This window comes from Neophocaena asiaeorientalis, unplaced genomic scaffold (genome assembly GCF_003031525.2).
Source record: "Neophocaena asiaeorientalis asiaeorientalis breed wild unplaced genomic scaffold, Neophocaena_asiaeorientalis_V1.1 scaffold247, whole genome shotgun sequence".
In the NCBI taxonomy this organism is placed as follows: Eukaryota; Metazoa; Chordata; class Mammalia; order Artiodactyla; family Phocoenidae; genus Neophocaena; species Neophocaena asiaeorientalis.
This window is the reverse complement of record NW_020174930.1, coordinates 257,412-275,772: the sequence shown is the minus strand read 5'-3', so window position 1 is coordinate 275,772 and position 18,361 is coordinate 257,412.

Sequence of the window (18,361 nt, the reverse complement as noted above, 5' to 3'; positions counted from 1 at the left end):
TTTATGGTTGAGCAAGCTCTCCCATCTTTGAGGAGGTTTGGTTAATGTGTAATATAGATGCACACTACACATTAGGGAGGGAGGGAGGAGGTCCAAACAGACACAGAGAATTTTATGTTTAATTTTTTCTTGTCTGGCCTTAAAATACAAACTTTATTTCACCATTTCCCCCCTTCTGATCATTAATCATTCAATAGAAAGCATTAGGTGATTAAATATTTGGCCCCCCAATGCCAGGGTGGTTGCTTACCTGCCCTGAATCCATTATGTCCCCCAATGCCAGGTTTTAATAGTCTGGTTCTTTCTTTCCTTTTAGGGAGTTATGCTAGTAGAATGCTTAGCAAGGACTGATAGTCAATTCTAGGTTGTCCAATAGGATTTATGTCAATTTTACCCTGTATGTGCACTGTGCATGTCCATTATCTTATCTAGAACTATAGATATGATCAATAGTTTAAAGTCATTTAACCACCATTATTTTAGTTGGAGTTTTGAATATACATTGAGAAGCACAAGAGATTACTCTATAAATTATGCAGAACACAGTCAATATAGCCAACAGCCATAACAAAGTCATAAGCAGAGCATTTAAGCCATAAATCCCCAGAGATGAACCATCTACCCAAGATTTCACCTAGATTAGGAAGGGGATCCTTTAATACAAGAATTTTATTTTATATGTGAGTCATTAGATGAGTTATATTAGAAGACTGATTCAGTATGAAAGCACAACAGTCTGTCTGGATTATAGCACAGTTTCTCTTTGCAAAGCAGTTTAAAAAACCAAGAGCCATTCAGTTTTGCAAATCACTTTCCTATCGTAGAAACTTCAGAATTGAGTAAATAAATCTAAGGTAGTAAAATAACATGGAGGTATATGCTGATGGGGAAACATTTTATAGATTATAGGAACATCTGAAAAATGTCAGTGACAGGAGTTATGAGGGATCTGTATTGGCTTTGTATTGACTGAGGAATTTTTTTTTTTTTTGCGGTACGCGGGCCTCTCAATGTTGTGGCTCCTCCCGTTGCGGAGAACAGGCTCCGGACGCGCAGGCTCAGCGGCCATGGCTCACGGGCCCAGCCACTCTGCAGCATGTGGGATCTTCCCGGACTGGGGCACGAACCCGCGTCCCCTGCATCGGCAGGCAGACTCTCAACCACTGCGCCACCTGGGCAGCCCTTGACTAAGGAATTTGATGGCAGATCCAACAATCAGTCAAATTGCCTCCAGTAGCTATAATTTGTGACAAATTTACTAAAGAATTTTTCTTCCATCTTAAACACTGGGGCAAAAGTATAGCTTGAAGTAAAACAATAAGTTTCAATTTTGACAGAGAGACATTTGGTAATCAGTACAATTGAACTAGTAGGATAGGTCTTAAAGTTCTGGTTCAGACTCTTGGGTGAGCTGTCTGCTATTGTTGTCATCTTCTGGTCCTAGCTTGGTGATGCTTGTCTTAGTTGAAGGCAGGTGTTACAGAGGCCAAAGTCCATTCAGGTGGAGGGGACTTTTTAAAATGAGAGATGTGAATCCAAGAATTTATGTCTTTCAGTTTGGCTGCACATAGATTAGTTAATAATACCTGATAAGGTTCTTCCCATCATGGCTTCAAAGAATCTTTTATTTGTTGTCCTTTCCAATAAACAAAATCTTTAGTTTGCAATTTATAATCCTTAAAGTTTTCATCTCTTGGGAACTTGCTGTAAATGGAGTTAGTTACCAAATTTTATTTACAGTGCCTCAATAAGACCCTGACAATAATATAATATATTTCTCTTGAACACCATGAGTGAAAGTTTCCAAAAATATTGTTTTCCCCATAAAACTATTTTCTCAGGTAAGAAAATGTGTTAAAGAATACATATGCTGGAGTAATGGCCACAGTGCTCCAAGAGACACTATCAATTTCGTTTTGTTTTTTAAATCAGGTCTAAACCATATTTACGTGAAAGGTTAAAAATTCCCCCTTTTTGCTGCTATATTTGTTTCTCTACTTTGGTGGCAATTTCTTGAGCCTGAAGAAGGAAATCTTTTACTGGGTTAGCAGAGTTAATGGAGAGCAGTGGATGTTCTTGAGGCTGGACAGGATGAGTATTTTAAAGCTACCTGTTTGGCTGCAGCATCAGCAAGCTGATTTCCTGTAGCTTCCATAATATCAGATTTGGAATGCCCTGCTGTTTTAATATTTGCTAACTGTTTAGGCAGTTGTATAACAATTAATAACTCTGTAACCTGTTTTCCATTTTTAAAATAGGTTGTCTGGAAGAAGTTATAAACCTCATTATTTTCATAGCATTCCAAAGTTGTGTGCCACTCCAAAAGCATAGTGACTGCTAGTATAAATATTTGTTACCTGGTCTTTAGCTAGCTGACAAGCTCAGGTTAAGGCAATTAATTTGGCTTGCTGTCATGACTTTTTTTCTGGCAAATGAGAGCTTTTAATTATGTCTACTGTGGGAGTTATTGCATATCCAGCTCAGTAAATCCCTACTCATCCTTTAAGGAGGACCCATCTGTAAATTAAATTAGGTCAGCATTATCAATAGAAGCTTCTTATAAATCATTGCCGGGAGCAAGAACCAAATCAGTTAACAAAATTTGTTTTCTTCCTGTGGTACTGGAAACAAAGTTGTAGGGTAAAGTATTACATGGAACTGAGGTAGTATTAGGTGCAGAAATCAACAATACTTTGTAAGAAGTTAGTCAGCTTGCAGAGTAGTGCTGAGTGTGGGACATAAATAGTTAAAGGAGACTCTATTACTATGTCTTCAGTAGCCTTACATAAGAGAGACATTGCTGAAATAGTCCTCATACAAGGTGGAAGTCCTTTTGCTTATGAGATAATTTAGCTTTGGACATAAAAGCAAGTCATTTACAAGCATTTTTGTTAAAGCATCAGAGTAAGACAATAACTGTCTATAAACATCAAAAGACTTAAAAGCATGGTTAAAGACCTGATTACAATGCAATCGTCAAAGAAATTTGGCTATTGCTGTGACATACAACATTTTAAGATAACTAGAATTATGACTGAAAATATACCAGGACATTTCAAATTTTAGGAACTTCATATAATTTCTAGAACATTTCTATTAATAATATTTACTCATGCAATATAACCTAAGAAAGTTTATCATTACTCATCTGAGCATGTTTTCCATGTAATTTAACAGACCAGGTAAGCCTAATTAGTTAAATATCTGTCTTTGAGATGTTCAGAGGCTCTCTTCAGCATCTCAAAATTACCTAGAGGTCAAAAGAACATTTAGAATTTGATTTGAGAAAGTTTGTTAAAGATATCAAAAGGTTTTCAATATTTGGCCAAGTAGGATTATAAAGCACTGTGAAACAATATTTACTCACTTAACCAAAGTGACAATAAAAGATTTCAAAAGCAAGTGCAGAAAGCTACCAGTAAAGAAACTTTACAATCTGTTATCAAAAACAGATCAATATTTCAAGAAAACTTTGTACTGTGAGAGAAAAACCCCAAATTCTAGTTTTGTATTATTTCATCTTTAATATTAAAAAGCATTCATTTAATTAAATTCAATCTAATTTTAGTCAGTCTTTTAAAAAATTAATTTTTTGGCTGCATTGGGTCTTGGTTGCTGCATGTGGGCTTTCTCTAGTTGCGGCGAGTGGGGGCTACTCTCTTCATTGCAGTGTGTGACTTCTCATTGTGTAGGCTTCTCTTGTTGTGGAGCATGGGCATTAGGCATATGGGCTTCAGTAGTTGTAGCACGAGGGCTCAGTAGTTGTGGCTCACAAGCTCTAGAGTGCAGGCTCAGTAGTTGTGGTGCATGGACTTAATTGCTCCATGGCATGTGGGATCTTCCTGGACCATGGATCGAACCCATATCCCCTGCATTGACAGCTGGATTCTTAACCACTGCACTACCAGAGAGGCTCCTAATTTTAGGCAGTCTTGACCATGCATAAAACTCTTGACCATGCATAAAACTCTTTCTCTTTTAAAAGGATCATACACTATGATCAAGTGGGGCTTATCCCAGGAATGCAAGGATTCTTCAATATATGCAAATCAATCAACGTGATACACCATATTAACAAATTGAAGGAGAAAAACCATAGGATCATCTCAATAGATGCAGAGAACGCTTTCGACAAAATTCAACACCCATTTATGATAAAAACCCTGCAGAAAGTAGGCATAGAGGGAACTTTCCTCAACATAATAAAGGCCATATATGAAAAACTCACAGCCAACATGGTCCTCAATGGTGAAAAACTGAAACCATTTCCACTAAGATCAGGAAAAAGACAAGGTTGCCCACTCTCACCACTATTATTTAACAAAGTTTTGGAAGTTTTAGCCACAGCAACCAGAGAAGAAAAAGAAATAAAAGGAATCCAAATCAGAAAAGAAGAAGTAAAATTGTCACTGTTTGCAGATGACATGATACTATACATAGAGAATCCTAAAGATGCTACCAAAAATCTACTAGAGCTAATCAACGAATTTGGTAATGTAGCAGGATACAAAATTAATGCACAGAAATCTCTTGCATTCCTATACACTAATGATGAAAAATATGAAAGTGAAATTAAGAAAACATTCCCATTTACCATTGCAACAAAAAGAATAAAATATCTAGGAATAAACCTACCTAAGGAGACAAAAGACCTGTATGCAGAAAATTATAAGACACTGATGAAAGAAATTAAAGATGATACAAATAGATGGAGAGGTATACCATGTTCTTGGATTGGAAGAATCAACATTGTGAAAGTGACTCTACTACCCAAAGCAATCTACAAGTTCAATGCAATCCCTATCCAACTACCGCTGGCATTTTTCACAAAACTAGAACTCACTACCAAACGTAAAATAGATAACTAGTGAGAAGCAGCCGCATAGCCCAGGGAGATCATCTCGGTGGTTTGTGATCTAGAGGGGTGGGATGGGGGAGGTGGGAGGGAGGGAGATGCAAGAGGGAAGAGATATGGGAACATATGTATATATATAACTGATTCACTTTGTTATAAAGCAGAAACTAACACACCACTGTAAAGCAATTATAGTCCAATAAAGATGTTAAAAAAATTAATTTCTAGGGGCTTCCCTGGTGGCGCAGTGGTTGAGCGGCTGGGCCCGTGAGCCATGGCCACTGAGCCTGCGCGTCTGGAGCCTGTGCTCCGCAGCGGAGAGGCCACAACAGTGAGAGGCCCGCGTACCGCAAAAAAAAAAAAATTCTAGTAATATATGGCATTTCCATAGTACAATCTTTCAATAAAGCACAAAATATGTTAAAAGTGTCAAACATATTTAGTCTCCCTGTAATAAGAAGTCAAAAGTAGGTAAACATAGACTTCTTTAGTGATTAACGTTTCAGTATTTTATCTTATCCAGACATTCAATGAATTTCCATCATTTAACTTAATTTAGCAGAACTGTAACCTTTCAAGTTACCCAAAATCTGGAGAAACTGTTTTTAGTTTCTACATAAATGAAACATAAATTATGTTTTATGTCTGCCATAAAGGAGAGTTATTTTTAGAGTTCACCCAAAACATTTTATCCCATTTCTCTCTATTTCATTGCTTATGAAAATATCAACGTACCAAGTTAATTTTCTTGTTGGTGAATTTTATAACAGAAATAACATGAATGTATTGACTTTCAGGAAACCTAGGTATGATAAAAGTGTTATACTTAGTGTTTAGACTCTAAAGCCATGTATATATTAAGTGAATTTAACCTTGTTTTTATTCATTAAAGATTAATCCTAGATCACATGATACTTTAAAAATTTGGGCTAATTTAAGTTACATTTAGAGGTGTTTTATTTGTAAGCACTTACTTTTAAGTCAATTAAATAAAGCTCTTTTAAAATTAATTTTGATAGTATCATCCAGAGGTAGAGACATATTTATAACATACACACAGACATACATACCTCCAGATAGACACAGATCTCATAGTTTTCCTTCTTGAGTTTAAAAAAAGGCTTCAAACTCCCTTTTTTTTCATGTTTTAGATTCTTCTAATTGAGCCAATGCTGTAGTCACAGGTGACATGGGGTGTGTTTACATTTCAAGAACAAAATACAAGTTATAACTTCAGACTTTCTCCTAGAAATATTTTTGTTCTCTCAGAGTCAGAATTTTGAAAAGATGTTTTATCAAGCTGCCTTTCTCTACAGTTTTGGAATGTCAGAAGATCTCCATCCTAGCCATTTAAGAGTTAAGGTCAGTACTTGCAAACATTGCCTTCTTTCCAATTGTACATGAAGCCTGCTGGGGTTCCAGTGAGCAGCTGTCCATCAGGGAGCTATTTGGTCTTTGAGGTATGGTTTCCCGTTATTAATTTGGTAGCCTAAGTCAGATATGATCTGAGCAACTTTCTGAGGGTAGTACGACGGATTGAATGTGTGCTGCTTCTAAGTCTGGCTCCTCAAGGAATTAATCTTGGGTTGATTTGCCTTTCTTACATGTCTCAATTTCTCCCTCTGACAGTCTAAAACTGCCTTGGGTGCTCGGAGCACTAGGTGGTCAGCCTTGTTGTCCCCTGGTGAGGAGAATTTACTTAATGGTTGTAGTGGGATCCCCTGTGGGAACACTGCATATCACGAGAATTGATCCTCAGATACTTACACTAGGTTCTAAGTTGCCTGAGAATTCCTGTGGCCAGAAGGAGCAAATGTCCCTTTTCTTTGGAGCTGAGCAGGCTCAGTCTCTCATTTCACTAGCAAACAGTTTGTTTAGACTGTACATCAACTTGTTTTCCAATTTAAGCCAAAATTTTAGAAAAGCCCAACCAACTCCAAAGTTCCCTCTATGTCCCTGCCTAGGTAATGTACCAATACCCCCTTAGGGCTCCAAGTCCCAAGAAAGCTTGACTAAAATTCAGGATGCCATTTATAGCAATTATGTCTGGATACCAGGAGAACTCACATAGCACCTGAGTAATACTGAGAAGTGGGTGGAGATCAAAGGGCCCATGCTGGTACCAACTGCCAGTTTAGGGTAGACTCTAGGTGTCCTCTGGTGGGTGTCTCTGATATCATGCCAGTTATACCAAGGAAAGGTCAACAAAAGTTCAATTAAAAATCAAGTTAAGAAAAAAAAAGAGAATTGTATTTGAGCCGAACTGAGGATCATAACCTAGGAGATAGACCCTTGGAAAGCTCTGAAAACTGTTCTACCTGTTAGAAGTTGAAGGTACAGTCATATACATTTTTGAGGCAAAGGATTGTACATCAAAATGACATTCCAATATATTATATAAACTCACCATGACCCCTTACAGAGCTGGGAAAGAATGCTATTCTTTTTTACTTTTTTACATTTATTTTTAGATCAGTTTTATTTTATTTATTTATTTTAAAATTTTTATTGGAGTATAGTTGATTTACAATGTTGTGTCAGCTTCAGGTGTACAGTAAAGTGAATCATGTACACACTCGTTTTTAGTTTCTTTTCCCATATAGGTTATTACAGAGTTTTAGAGTTCCCTGTGCTATACAATAGGTCCTTATTTGTTATCTATTTTATATACAATAGTGTATATATGTCAATCCCAGTCTCCCAATTTATTTCTCCCTTCCTTCCTCCTAATAACCATAAGTTTGTTTTCCACATCTGTGACTCTGTTTTGTAAATAAGCTCATTTGTACTATTTTTTAAGATTCCATGTGTAAGAGATATCATATGATACTTGTCTTTCTCTGTCTGACTTACTTCACTCAGTATGACAATCTCTAGATGCATCCATGTTGCTGTTAATGACATTATTTCGTTATTTAATTAATTTATTTATTTTTTGCGGTAAGCAGGCCTCTCACTGTTGTGGCCTCTCCCGCTGCGGAGCACAGGCTCCGGACGCGCAGGCTCAGCGGCCATGGCTCACGGGCCTAGCCGCTCCGCGGCATGTGGGATCTTTCCGGACCAGGGCACGAACGCATGTCCCCTGCATCGGCAGGCGGACTCGCAACCACTGCGCCAGTAGCATTGGCTGAGTAGTATTCCACTGTATATATGTACCGTATCTTCTTATCCACTCCTCTGTTGATGGACATTTAGGTTGCTTCCATGTCTTGGCTATTGTAGATAGTGCTGCAGTGAACATTGAGGTGCACGTACCTTTTTGAATTACGGTTTTCTCCAGATATATGGCCAGGAGTGGGATTGCTGGATCATATGGTAGTTTTTTGGGGTTTTTTAAAAACATATTTATTAGAGTATAACCTGCGGCTGCTTCCCACTAGCTATCTACTTTACGTTTGGTAGTGTATATATGTCCATGCCCCTCTCTCACTTTGACCCAGCTTACCCTTCCCCCTCTCCATACCCTCAAGTCCACTTTCTACTAGAACTGCATCTTTATTCCCGTCTTGCCCCTTTTTTATTCTTTTTGTTGCAATGGTAAATGGAAGTGTTTTCTTAATTTCACTTTCAGATTTTTCATCATTAGTGTATAGGAATGCAAGAGTTTTCTGTTCATTAATTTTGTATCCTGCTGCTTTACCAAATTAATTGATTAGATATCGTAGTTTTCTGGTAGCATCTTTAGGATTCTCTATGTATAGTATCATGTCATCTGCAAACAGTGACAGCTTTACTTCTTCTTTTCCGATTTGGATTCCTTTTATTTCTTTTTCTTCTCTGCTGTGGCTATAATTTCCAAAAGGATGTTGACTAATAGTGGTGAGAGTGGGCAACCTTGTCTTGCTCTTAGTGGAAATGGTTTCAGTTTTTCACCACTGAGGACTTTGTTGGCTGTGGGTTTGTCATATATGGCCTTTATTTTGTTGAGGAAATTTCCCTCTATGCCTATTTTCTGGAGGTTTTTTTTTTTATCATAAATGGGTGTTGAATTTTGTCGAAAGCTTTCTCTGCATCTATTGAGATGATCCTATGGTTTTTCTCCTTCAATTTGTTAATATGGTGTATCACACTGATTGATTTGCGTATATGGAAGAATCCTTGCATTCCTGGGATAAACCCCACTTGATCATAATGTATGATCCTTTTAATGTGCTGTTGGATTCTGTTTGCTAGTATTTTGTTGAGGATTTTTTCATCTGTGTTCAACAGTGATATTGGCCTGCAGTTTTCTTTTTGTGACATCTTTGTCTTGTTTTGGTATCAGAGTGTTGGTGGCCTTGTAGAATGAGTTTGGGAGTGTTCCTCCCTCAGCTATATTTTGGAAGAGTTTGAAAAGGCTAGGTGTTAGCTCTTCTCTAAATGTTTGATAGAATTTGCCTGTGAAGCCATCTGGTCCTGGGTTTTTGCTTGTTGGAATATTTTTAACCACAGTTTCAACTTCAGTGCTTGTGATTGGTCTGTTCATATTTTCTTTTTCTTCCTGGTTCAGTCTCAGAAAGTTGTGCATTTCTAACAATTTGTACATTTCTTCCAGGTTGTCCACTTTATTGGCTTATAGTTGCTTGTAGTAATCTCTCATGATTCTTTGTATTTCTGCAGTGTCATTTGTTACCTCTCCTTTTTCATTTCTAATTCTATTGATTTGAGTCTTCTCTCTTATTTTCTTGATAAGTCTGGCTAATGGTTTACCAATTTTGTTTATCTTCTCAAAGAACCAGCTTTTAGTTTTATTGACCTTTGCTATCATTTCCTTCATTTCTTTTTCAGTTATTTCTGATCTGATCTTTATGATTTCTTTCCTTCTGCTAACTTTGGGATTTTTTTGTTCTTCTTTCTCTAATTGCTTTAGGTGCAAGGTTAGGTTGTTTATTCGAGATGTTTCCTGTTTCTTAAGGTGGGCTTGTATTGCTATAAACTTCCCCCTTAGAACTGCTTTTGCTGCAACCCATAGGTTTTGGTTCGTTGTGTCTCCATTCTCATTTGTTTCTAGGTATTTTTTGATTTCCTCTTTGATTTCTTCAGTGATCACTTGGTTATTAAGTAGTGTATTGTTTAGCCTCCGTATGTTTGCATTTTTTACAGATCTTTTCCTGTAATTGATATCTAGTCTCATAGCTTTGTGGTCGGAAAAGATACTTGATACAATTTCAATTTTCTTAAATTTACTAAGGCTTGATTTGTGACCCATGGTATGATCTATCCTGAAGAATGTTCCATGAACACTTGAGAACAATGGGTATTCTGTTGTTTTTGGATGGAATGTATTATAAATATCAATTAAGTCCATCTTGTTTAATGTATCAGGTAAAGCTTGTGATTCCTTATTTATTTTCATTTTGAATGATCTGTCCATTGGTGAAAATGGGGTGTTAAAGTCCCCTACTATGATTGTGTTACCATTGATGTCCCCTTTCATGGCTGTTAGTATTTGCCTTATGTATTGAGGTGCTCCTATGTTGAGTGCATATTTACAATTGTTATATCTTCTCCTTGGATTGATCCCTTGATCATTATGTAGTGTCCTTCTTTGTCTCCCTTAATAGTCTTTATTTTAAAGTCTCTTTTGTCTGATATGAGAATTACTACTCCAGCTTTCTTTTGATTTCCATTTGCATGGAATATCTTTTTCCATCCTCTCACTTTCAGTCTGTGTGTGTCCCTTGGCCTGAATTGGGTTTCTTGTAGACAGCATATATATGGGTCTAGTTTTTTTATCCATTCAGCCAGGCTATGTCTTTTGGTTGGAGCATTTAATCCATTTACATTTAAGGGAATTATCGATATGTATGTTCCTATTACCATTTTCTTAATTGTTTTGGGTTTATTATTGTAGGTCTTTTCCTTCTCTTGTGTTTCCTACCCAGAGAAGTTTCTTTGGCATTTGTTGTAAAGCGATTGTTGGAGGTGCTGAATTCTCTTTGCTTTTGCTTGTCTGTAAAGGTTTTAACTTCTACATCCTATCTGAATGAGATCCTTGCTGGGTAGAGTAATCTTGGTTGTAGGTTTTTCTCCTTCAACACTTTAAATATGTCCTGCCACTCCCCTCTGGCTTGCAGAGATTCTGCTGAAAAATCAGCTGTTAATCTTAAGGGGATTCCCTTGTGTGTTATTTGTTGTTTTTCCCTTGCTGCTTTTGTATGTTTTCTTTGTGTTTAATTTTTGATAGTTTGACTAATATGTTTCTTGGCATGTTTCTCCTTGGATTTATCCTGTTTGGGACTCTCTGTGCTTTGTGGACTTGACTATTTCCTTTCCAATATTAGGCAAGTTTTCAAATATAATCTCTTCAAATATTTTCTCAGTTCCTTTCTTTTCCTCTTCTTCTTCTGAGATCCCTGTAATTCGAATTTTGGTGCATTTAATGTTTTCCCAGAGGTCTGTGAGACTGTCCTCAGTTCTTTTCATTCTTTTTTCTTTATTCTGCTCTGCAGTAATTATTTCCACTATTTTGTTTTCAGGTCACTTATCCGTTCTTCTGCCTCAGTTATTCTGCTATTGATCCTTTCTAGAGAATTTTTAATTTCATTAATGTGCTGTTCATCACTGTTTGTTTGCTTTTTAGTTCTTCTAAGTCCTTGTTAAAAGTTTCTTGCATTTTCTCCATTCTTTTTCCAAGATTTTGGATCATCTTTACTATCATTATTCTGAGTCCTTTTTCAGTTAGACTGCCTATTTCATCTTCATTTGTTAGGTCTGGTGGGTTTTTGCCTTGCTCCTTCATCTGCTATATGCTTGTCTGTCTTCCCATTTTGCTTTACTTACTGTTTTGGGGTCTCCTTTTCACAGGCTGCAGGTTCGTAGTTTCCGTTATTTTTGGTGTCTCCAGTGGCTAAGGTTAGTTCAGTGGGTTGTGTAGGCTTCCTGGTGTAGGGGACTAGTGCCTGTGTTCTGGTAGATGAGGCTGGACCTTGTCTTTCTGGTGGGCAGTTCCACGTCTGGTGGTGTGTTTTGGGGTCCCTGTGGCCTTATTATGATTTGGGGCAGCCTCTGTGCTAATGGATGGGGTTGTGTTCCTGGCTTGATAGTTGTTTGGCATAGGGTGTCCTGCACTGTAGCTTGCTTTTCGTTGAGTGGTGCTGGGTCTTGATGTTGAAATCTCTGGGAGATGTTTGCCATTTGATATTACATGGAGTTGTTTTGTAGTTTCAAATAAGGTGAGGAAAACACAATATAAAAAGATTGATTTGTTTGAATATATACACATTTACATATTATATATCCAAAGCATAAATTCTTACTAATTTTTAAAAAAATGATGACCTTGGAATAAGTTTCAAAACATTTGTCTGAAAAGAGTTTAATATATTTGATATATGAAGACCTCATACAACTTTGATTTTCTAGTTTTACTGGTAGTCTGTTGAATTTGTCCTGATGACAATCCCCTCAGTTAGAAAAATTCCTTTCTTGACATCTGTGACACTAACTTTCCTAGTTTTCCATAAATATTTCTGGGAGTTCTGCCAACAAATGTCTCCTGCGTGCCTATTCTGTATCAAATACTGTTCTAGGTCCTGAGGAGATAGCAGTGAGCATAGCTAAGTCTGTTTTTGTGGACAGCACAGTTCAGCAGGAAATAGTTCTTATTGGACTTTCTTGTATACTCTTCTCTGCATCTCCCTTTATTCTTAGATTTGTGACTTTCTGACCTTGACTATTTTTCACCTACTCTCTTTGGGCAAGCACAACCACTCTAAACGTGTTATCCAGTGTCTGTACGAAGCTCACTGCAAAATCGGTCTCCAGCCTCAACCATTCTGGAACTAAAGACACAGCTTCAATGTTTAGTTCAGTTGATGTCCAAAGAAAGTGAAGGCCAATTAATTGGTGTCAAACGGGATAAAAGAAATGGAGTTCTGCAGCTTACAGCAACTGAGAACTTTGGGGAATCACTACTTGGGATGTGGCGGTGAGATACTGGGTGATCTGAGTAGCTGTGTAATTGTGTGCAAGGGACCGACAATGATCATAGTCTCTGCTGAGTATTGATCAGTGACCTGTGGGTATAGTGCTGGGACAAATGGGTATTGGAGAGTGCCACAAGGTTCAGTGATATGTGAACAATATGGTCCATTATAAAGGGATATAATGTTGTTTGATGACTCAGACACATAAAATCTGTGATGGTTAGAGATTCAAGTGAGTGGTCAGAAATTAGTATTTGAAGATCAGGGATATGGGGGTTATGGGAGGCATTATTCAGGGGCTCCCTATGTCAGTGACTGAAATAGTAGGGAAATCTGAGAATTGATCATTGTAGCCTGTGATCAAGAGTAACTAATTGGCTTTAAAATTCAGTGATAGTACAGTGAGGGGAAGGTCAGTTACTGTCAAGAGACAGTCAGGAGCCATTAAGATAAATGAATAAGTGCCTGAAGAACAATGATGGAAAAATAGAATATGTTACTTCCAGTTAGTTGGAAATATGGCCAAATAAATTATCACATTAAATGTTACTTGATTAACGTTTGGATTGTAAAGACATAAGCATCCATTTGCCCAAGTAAACCTGACCAAACTAAATGGTTGAGCATAATTCTAGTGTTGCCCACATGTCCACAGGTTGGATGGAGATCATGGCTCATCATGTTTACAAATGTCCAAAAGAAGTAGAATGCCACAAAACAGTGGGTCCATAGCACATCATCATAAAATGAATTCATAGAATAAAATGAACATAGCTAAAGAAGTTTCCATTTGTTATTTATATAGCTTTGTTTTTCAACATTTTCTTGACAAACAATATCAAAAGATTAGTAAATAATTATACACTCTTACTTGTCTGTATCACCAACATAAATGAACAACAACAACAAAAGACTTTGGCAAAATAAAAAAGGCATCATTAATGTTTGTTTGTGAAAAATTTACCACTGCAAAAATGTGCTTGATTGATGTGGTGATACTTAGCTATCTCTTCCACCTGACAAGGGCAGGGGAGAGAAAGTGCATAAATAAACTGAAAGGATAAGTCTTTCATTTCCATTTACACTGAACACACAATGGGTTATTTATTAGGTTTATATATGGGGCAAATTAACTTAACACATATTTGTAGGGTGAAGGTTCTGAATAAGGAAAGCACAGAAAGTGTCAGTATGGTATGGTTTAATACCACTGTGGTCAGAAAAGATACTTGATATGATTTCTATCTTCCTTAATTTGTTGAGACTTGTTTTGTTGCCTTAACATATGATCTATCCTGGAGAATGTTCCATGTGCACTTTAGAAGAATGTATTCTGCCGTTGTTGGATGGAATGTTCTGTTAGGTCCATTTGGTCTATAGAGTTGTTCAATGAACACTAATTCACAAGTGTTGTTGAATGATCTATCCATGGTTGCAAGTGGGGGCATTAAGGTCCCTAATATTATTGTAGTGCTGTTTATCTCTTCTTTTAGTTCTGTTAGTACAAGCTTTACATATTTAGTTGCTCCAATGTAGGGTACATAAATATTAAACAATTGTTATATCTTCTTGAATTGATTCCTTTATCATTATATAATGACCTTCTTTGTCTCTTGTGACCAGTTTCAGCTTAAAGTTTATTTTGTCTGACATAAATATAACTACCCCTGCTCTCTTTTGATTACCATTTGCTTGGAATATCTTTTTTTCTATTTCTCCATTTTCAGCCTGTGTTTTAAAAATTCAAGTGAGTCTAATGTAGACAGCATATTGTGGGACTTTTTGTTTTTCTTATCCATTCAACCGTTCTGTATTTTCATGGAAGACTTTAACCCATTTATGTTTAAAGTAATTATTAATAGGTAAGGACTTACTATTGCCATTTTGTTAATTGTTTTCTGACTGTTTTGTTATTAAATTTGAATGACATTACTTAATAATATTGCTCTTCACATTTCCCTACGTTTTTAGTTTAAAATACAACATGCTTATTTAATGCAGTGGTTTAATTTTGATGGCCACATGCCAATAAGAAACTTGAAGGAACCAACCAATGCTAATTAGCTGTGGTGGTTTTTGAAAAAATAAAAGGTACTAACTTTTTTTGTGATACACGGGCCTCTCACTGTTGTGGCCTCTCCCGTTGCAGAGCACAGGCTCCGGACGCACGGGCCCAGCCGCTCCGCGGCATGTGGGGATCTTCCCGGACCGGGGCACGAACCCATGTCCCCTAGCATCAGCAGGCGGACTCTCAACCACTGCGCCGTCAGGGAAGCCCAAGGTACTAGCTTTTCATGATGGATTTGTCTGCCCAAGGGTCAATAGGCATTCAGGGGGCCTTTGGTTTACTAGCACTAAACAGTCCTTCCACAGAAATAAAGGCTACCTGAAAGCCATGTCTGATTAGGGAAATAAAAGATGCCAGGTCTTCCATAATTAAGTTTCACAAATAGTCTTAATGAAACTCACCAGATGGAGTGAAATTAATGTTAATTGACAGCAAGACTGCCAGATAATTGGGTAGGGAGATTTAACTCTCAGAAAACTACCCCCCAAATTAAAAATCTTTCCCATGGGCTTAAAGAACAATCCTGTAGATAAAATAAAACATAAATCATACATCAAACACCTGACCAAACCATTTAGCTTCCTAGAAACAATATACTTGGCTTTACAGTGATTGAGGATAGAGACTTTAGCTCTGAGAACTTCCAAGCCACAAACTGGAGAACATTCAGAAATAAGCAATAGAACTTAATATGGCTAAAAATGCTGTTATAGAAATAAAACAAAACACTGTCCCTTACCATTGTAAATTTAAATAATATGAAAAGGAGGTGGAGTTAGAGGGAAGATGGTGGGATTAGGAAGGACCAGGAATCTGTCTCCCTACCCAGACAAAAATTATGTTGGCAGAATCTGTAGGTGTAATGTGCCAAGAAGTCCACACTTAGGGACTTCCCTGGTGGCGCAGTGGGTAAGACTCCATGCTCCCAATGCAGGGGGCCTGGGTTCGATCCCTGGTCAGGGGACTAGATCCCACATGCGTGCCACAACTAAGAAGCTGGCAAGCCACAACTAAGAAGCCTGCAAGTCATAACTAAGGGGCTCACTTGCTGCAACTAAGGAGCCCACCTGACACAACTATAAACCCAGTGCAACCAAATAAATTAATTTAAAAAATAGTTTTATCTGGAAAAGTCTGGTATCATATAATTACTGTCTTTAAAACAAAAAGAAGTCCACACTTAGGTATGGTTCAGAGCTAAAGTATTGCTATGTGGCAACAGCTGCCTTGCACTCTTTCAGGCACAGAGGCTACTCTTGCTCTTGAAGACCGCACAGAAAAGGCAGATGGATGTGGAACGTTGCTTGACAGCCTCAAGTGGTGTACCAAGACCAGCAAAAACACCTGTAATGATCCCCAGGATCCTGAAAGCCCCTGGCACCATAGTGGCAAGACAGTAACCCCCATCAGCATCACACTGTTACTACAATGGATTGTTGCTCTCTGTGGAACCAGGCAGAATCAGAAATCTCAGGGGCTCTGATCCTCAACAGCCATTACAGATACTGTTCTGGGAAGCTGCTCAAAGCTTGCAGCCTGGCTGTGTTTCCAGTGTGGGACTAGCAGGGCTTTACAGGAGGTCCCGAAGTCTACCAGGTTCGCCTATTTGGGGATATCTACCTCTGTGCTATCTGTGCCAGGAGGGTCACCTTCCTGTCCAGGACCTGCCAGCTGCAAAGGAGCTTCCATGAGACAGACACTTGGCTTGTGGGCTCAGGATAAGACATTGCTCATCATCTTATGGAGATCAGACATTGGATTTTGCTTTTTCCAAGGATAAGTCACCAAAACATGTGATGCAAATTGAAAAATAAAGGCCTGAAACCCTGAGCTCCATTTTAAATATGTGGATATAAAGCATTAATGCAGGGAATAAAGTTTCATAATTAAAATCGATGGCAACTTAATGGTTTCTGTTGCATACTTATGTACAACGCATTGCATACTTTCACTATAATCTTCTATACCTATTTTCCTATATCTTGTGACTATTGTCTGCTTCTGCACTGTTCCAATAATTTTGATATGAAAATAAGTTATACTACCAAATAAAAGACTGCTTTTGTCTCATCACTCCATTTGATTTCATCTCACCTACTGCTGAAGCATTTACAAGTAGAGTCATGCCCACACCAATGATGACTGGAAGTTTCCCTTAGGAATATGGAGGGGCCTCTGCGAATTGAGCTCAATCTTATCTCAAGGTCCTTGTCAAAATTCTCCACTGACCCAGATGGGTTCTCAAGCTCTGGCCCAAGTCATGCCCCCACAAACTCTGTACACTGGCAGGAGACTGCCTACTACTTGACATGGTGTCTTTTTAATGTCCTGACGCACCTGTGGTGAAGAATGCAGAATTCCATGCCTTTTGCCCATGATTAGGGCCAAATCATCTGCTGATCTCTAAGTCCTCTTTTCTCATAGAGGTCACCAAATGAAGTGATTCCATTACACGAGAATTCAGGATGCAGTTCCTGTGTTAAAAGGCATTAATGAAATCACCTCAAGTATACCAGGGAAACAGAACTCAGGGCAGCAGTGGCCATGAAAGGATGTATGTGTGTGTGAGTGCGTGCATGCACGAATGTATGTGTGTTGTTAGTACTATCTTACAGTACTTCTTATAGTACTATCTTATAGTACTTATAGTACTATATTATAGTGACTTCTCTCTAGAATATTTACACATCTGGTATGTAACTCCTACCCTGGATGGAAGAATCTGTAACAGAGAATCCAAGTGACAATACTCCAGTTTAGTTCAGACTTCCATCAGAGAGAAGCTCTGGGGGGAGGAGGGATAGTCACAGAGGGTGCTTTTCCTGCCTTTGTGGAAAAGCAATTTCCAGGGGACTGGACACTCAGAAAACGCTTGGGTCTGAGGCACGTAAACAGTGCACAGGCCTGAGGCTTCCAAAATTTCAGGAATGGTGTCATCAGATAAAAAGTAATGCCTTGAGAGTGTAAGGAACTCCCACCTACCCATCACATCAAGGCTGAATCTCCTTTCAGCCTAATTTATTATTTTGCTTTATTATCAGCTATAATATTGCTTTAAGCTTTTTTAAGGAACACAGACTTTTATTTTGATTTTTAATAATAGTAGTAAAATAATGGTTGGTTATTACTTATTGCTCATTTACTCTGTGCCAGGCGTTGTTTTAAGCGTCTGACTTATTGATAGATTAACTCAGAAAATGCCTCCAAAAAGGATTATAGGTAATTACCATCATTATGCACTCCTCACAAATGAGGAAACTAAGAGACATAAAGGAGAACTGACTTGCCCAAGGTCGTACAGCCATACGGGAGGGACAAGGGAATAAATACACAAGTATTGATAGTAAAGCCAATGAGCTACGTGGCAAATTCAGAATCTGGGTCTCATAATATGCTGGGGATCCAAAATTCACTTTTATATATATATAAATTATATATAATTTAAAAAATCACCTATATTGATGTGTAATTTATATAAGTATATGCATTTTTGATACCTTTTGATGAGTTTTGAAAATTTATACACCTTTG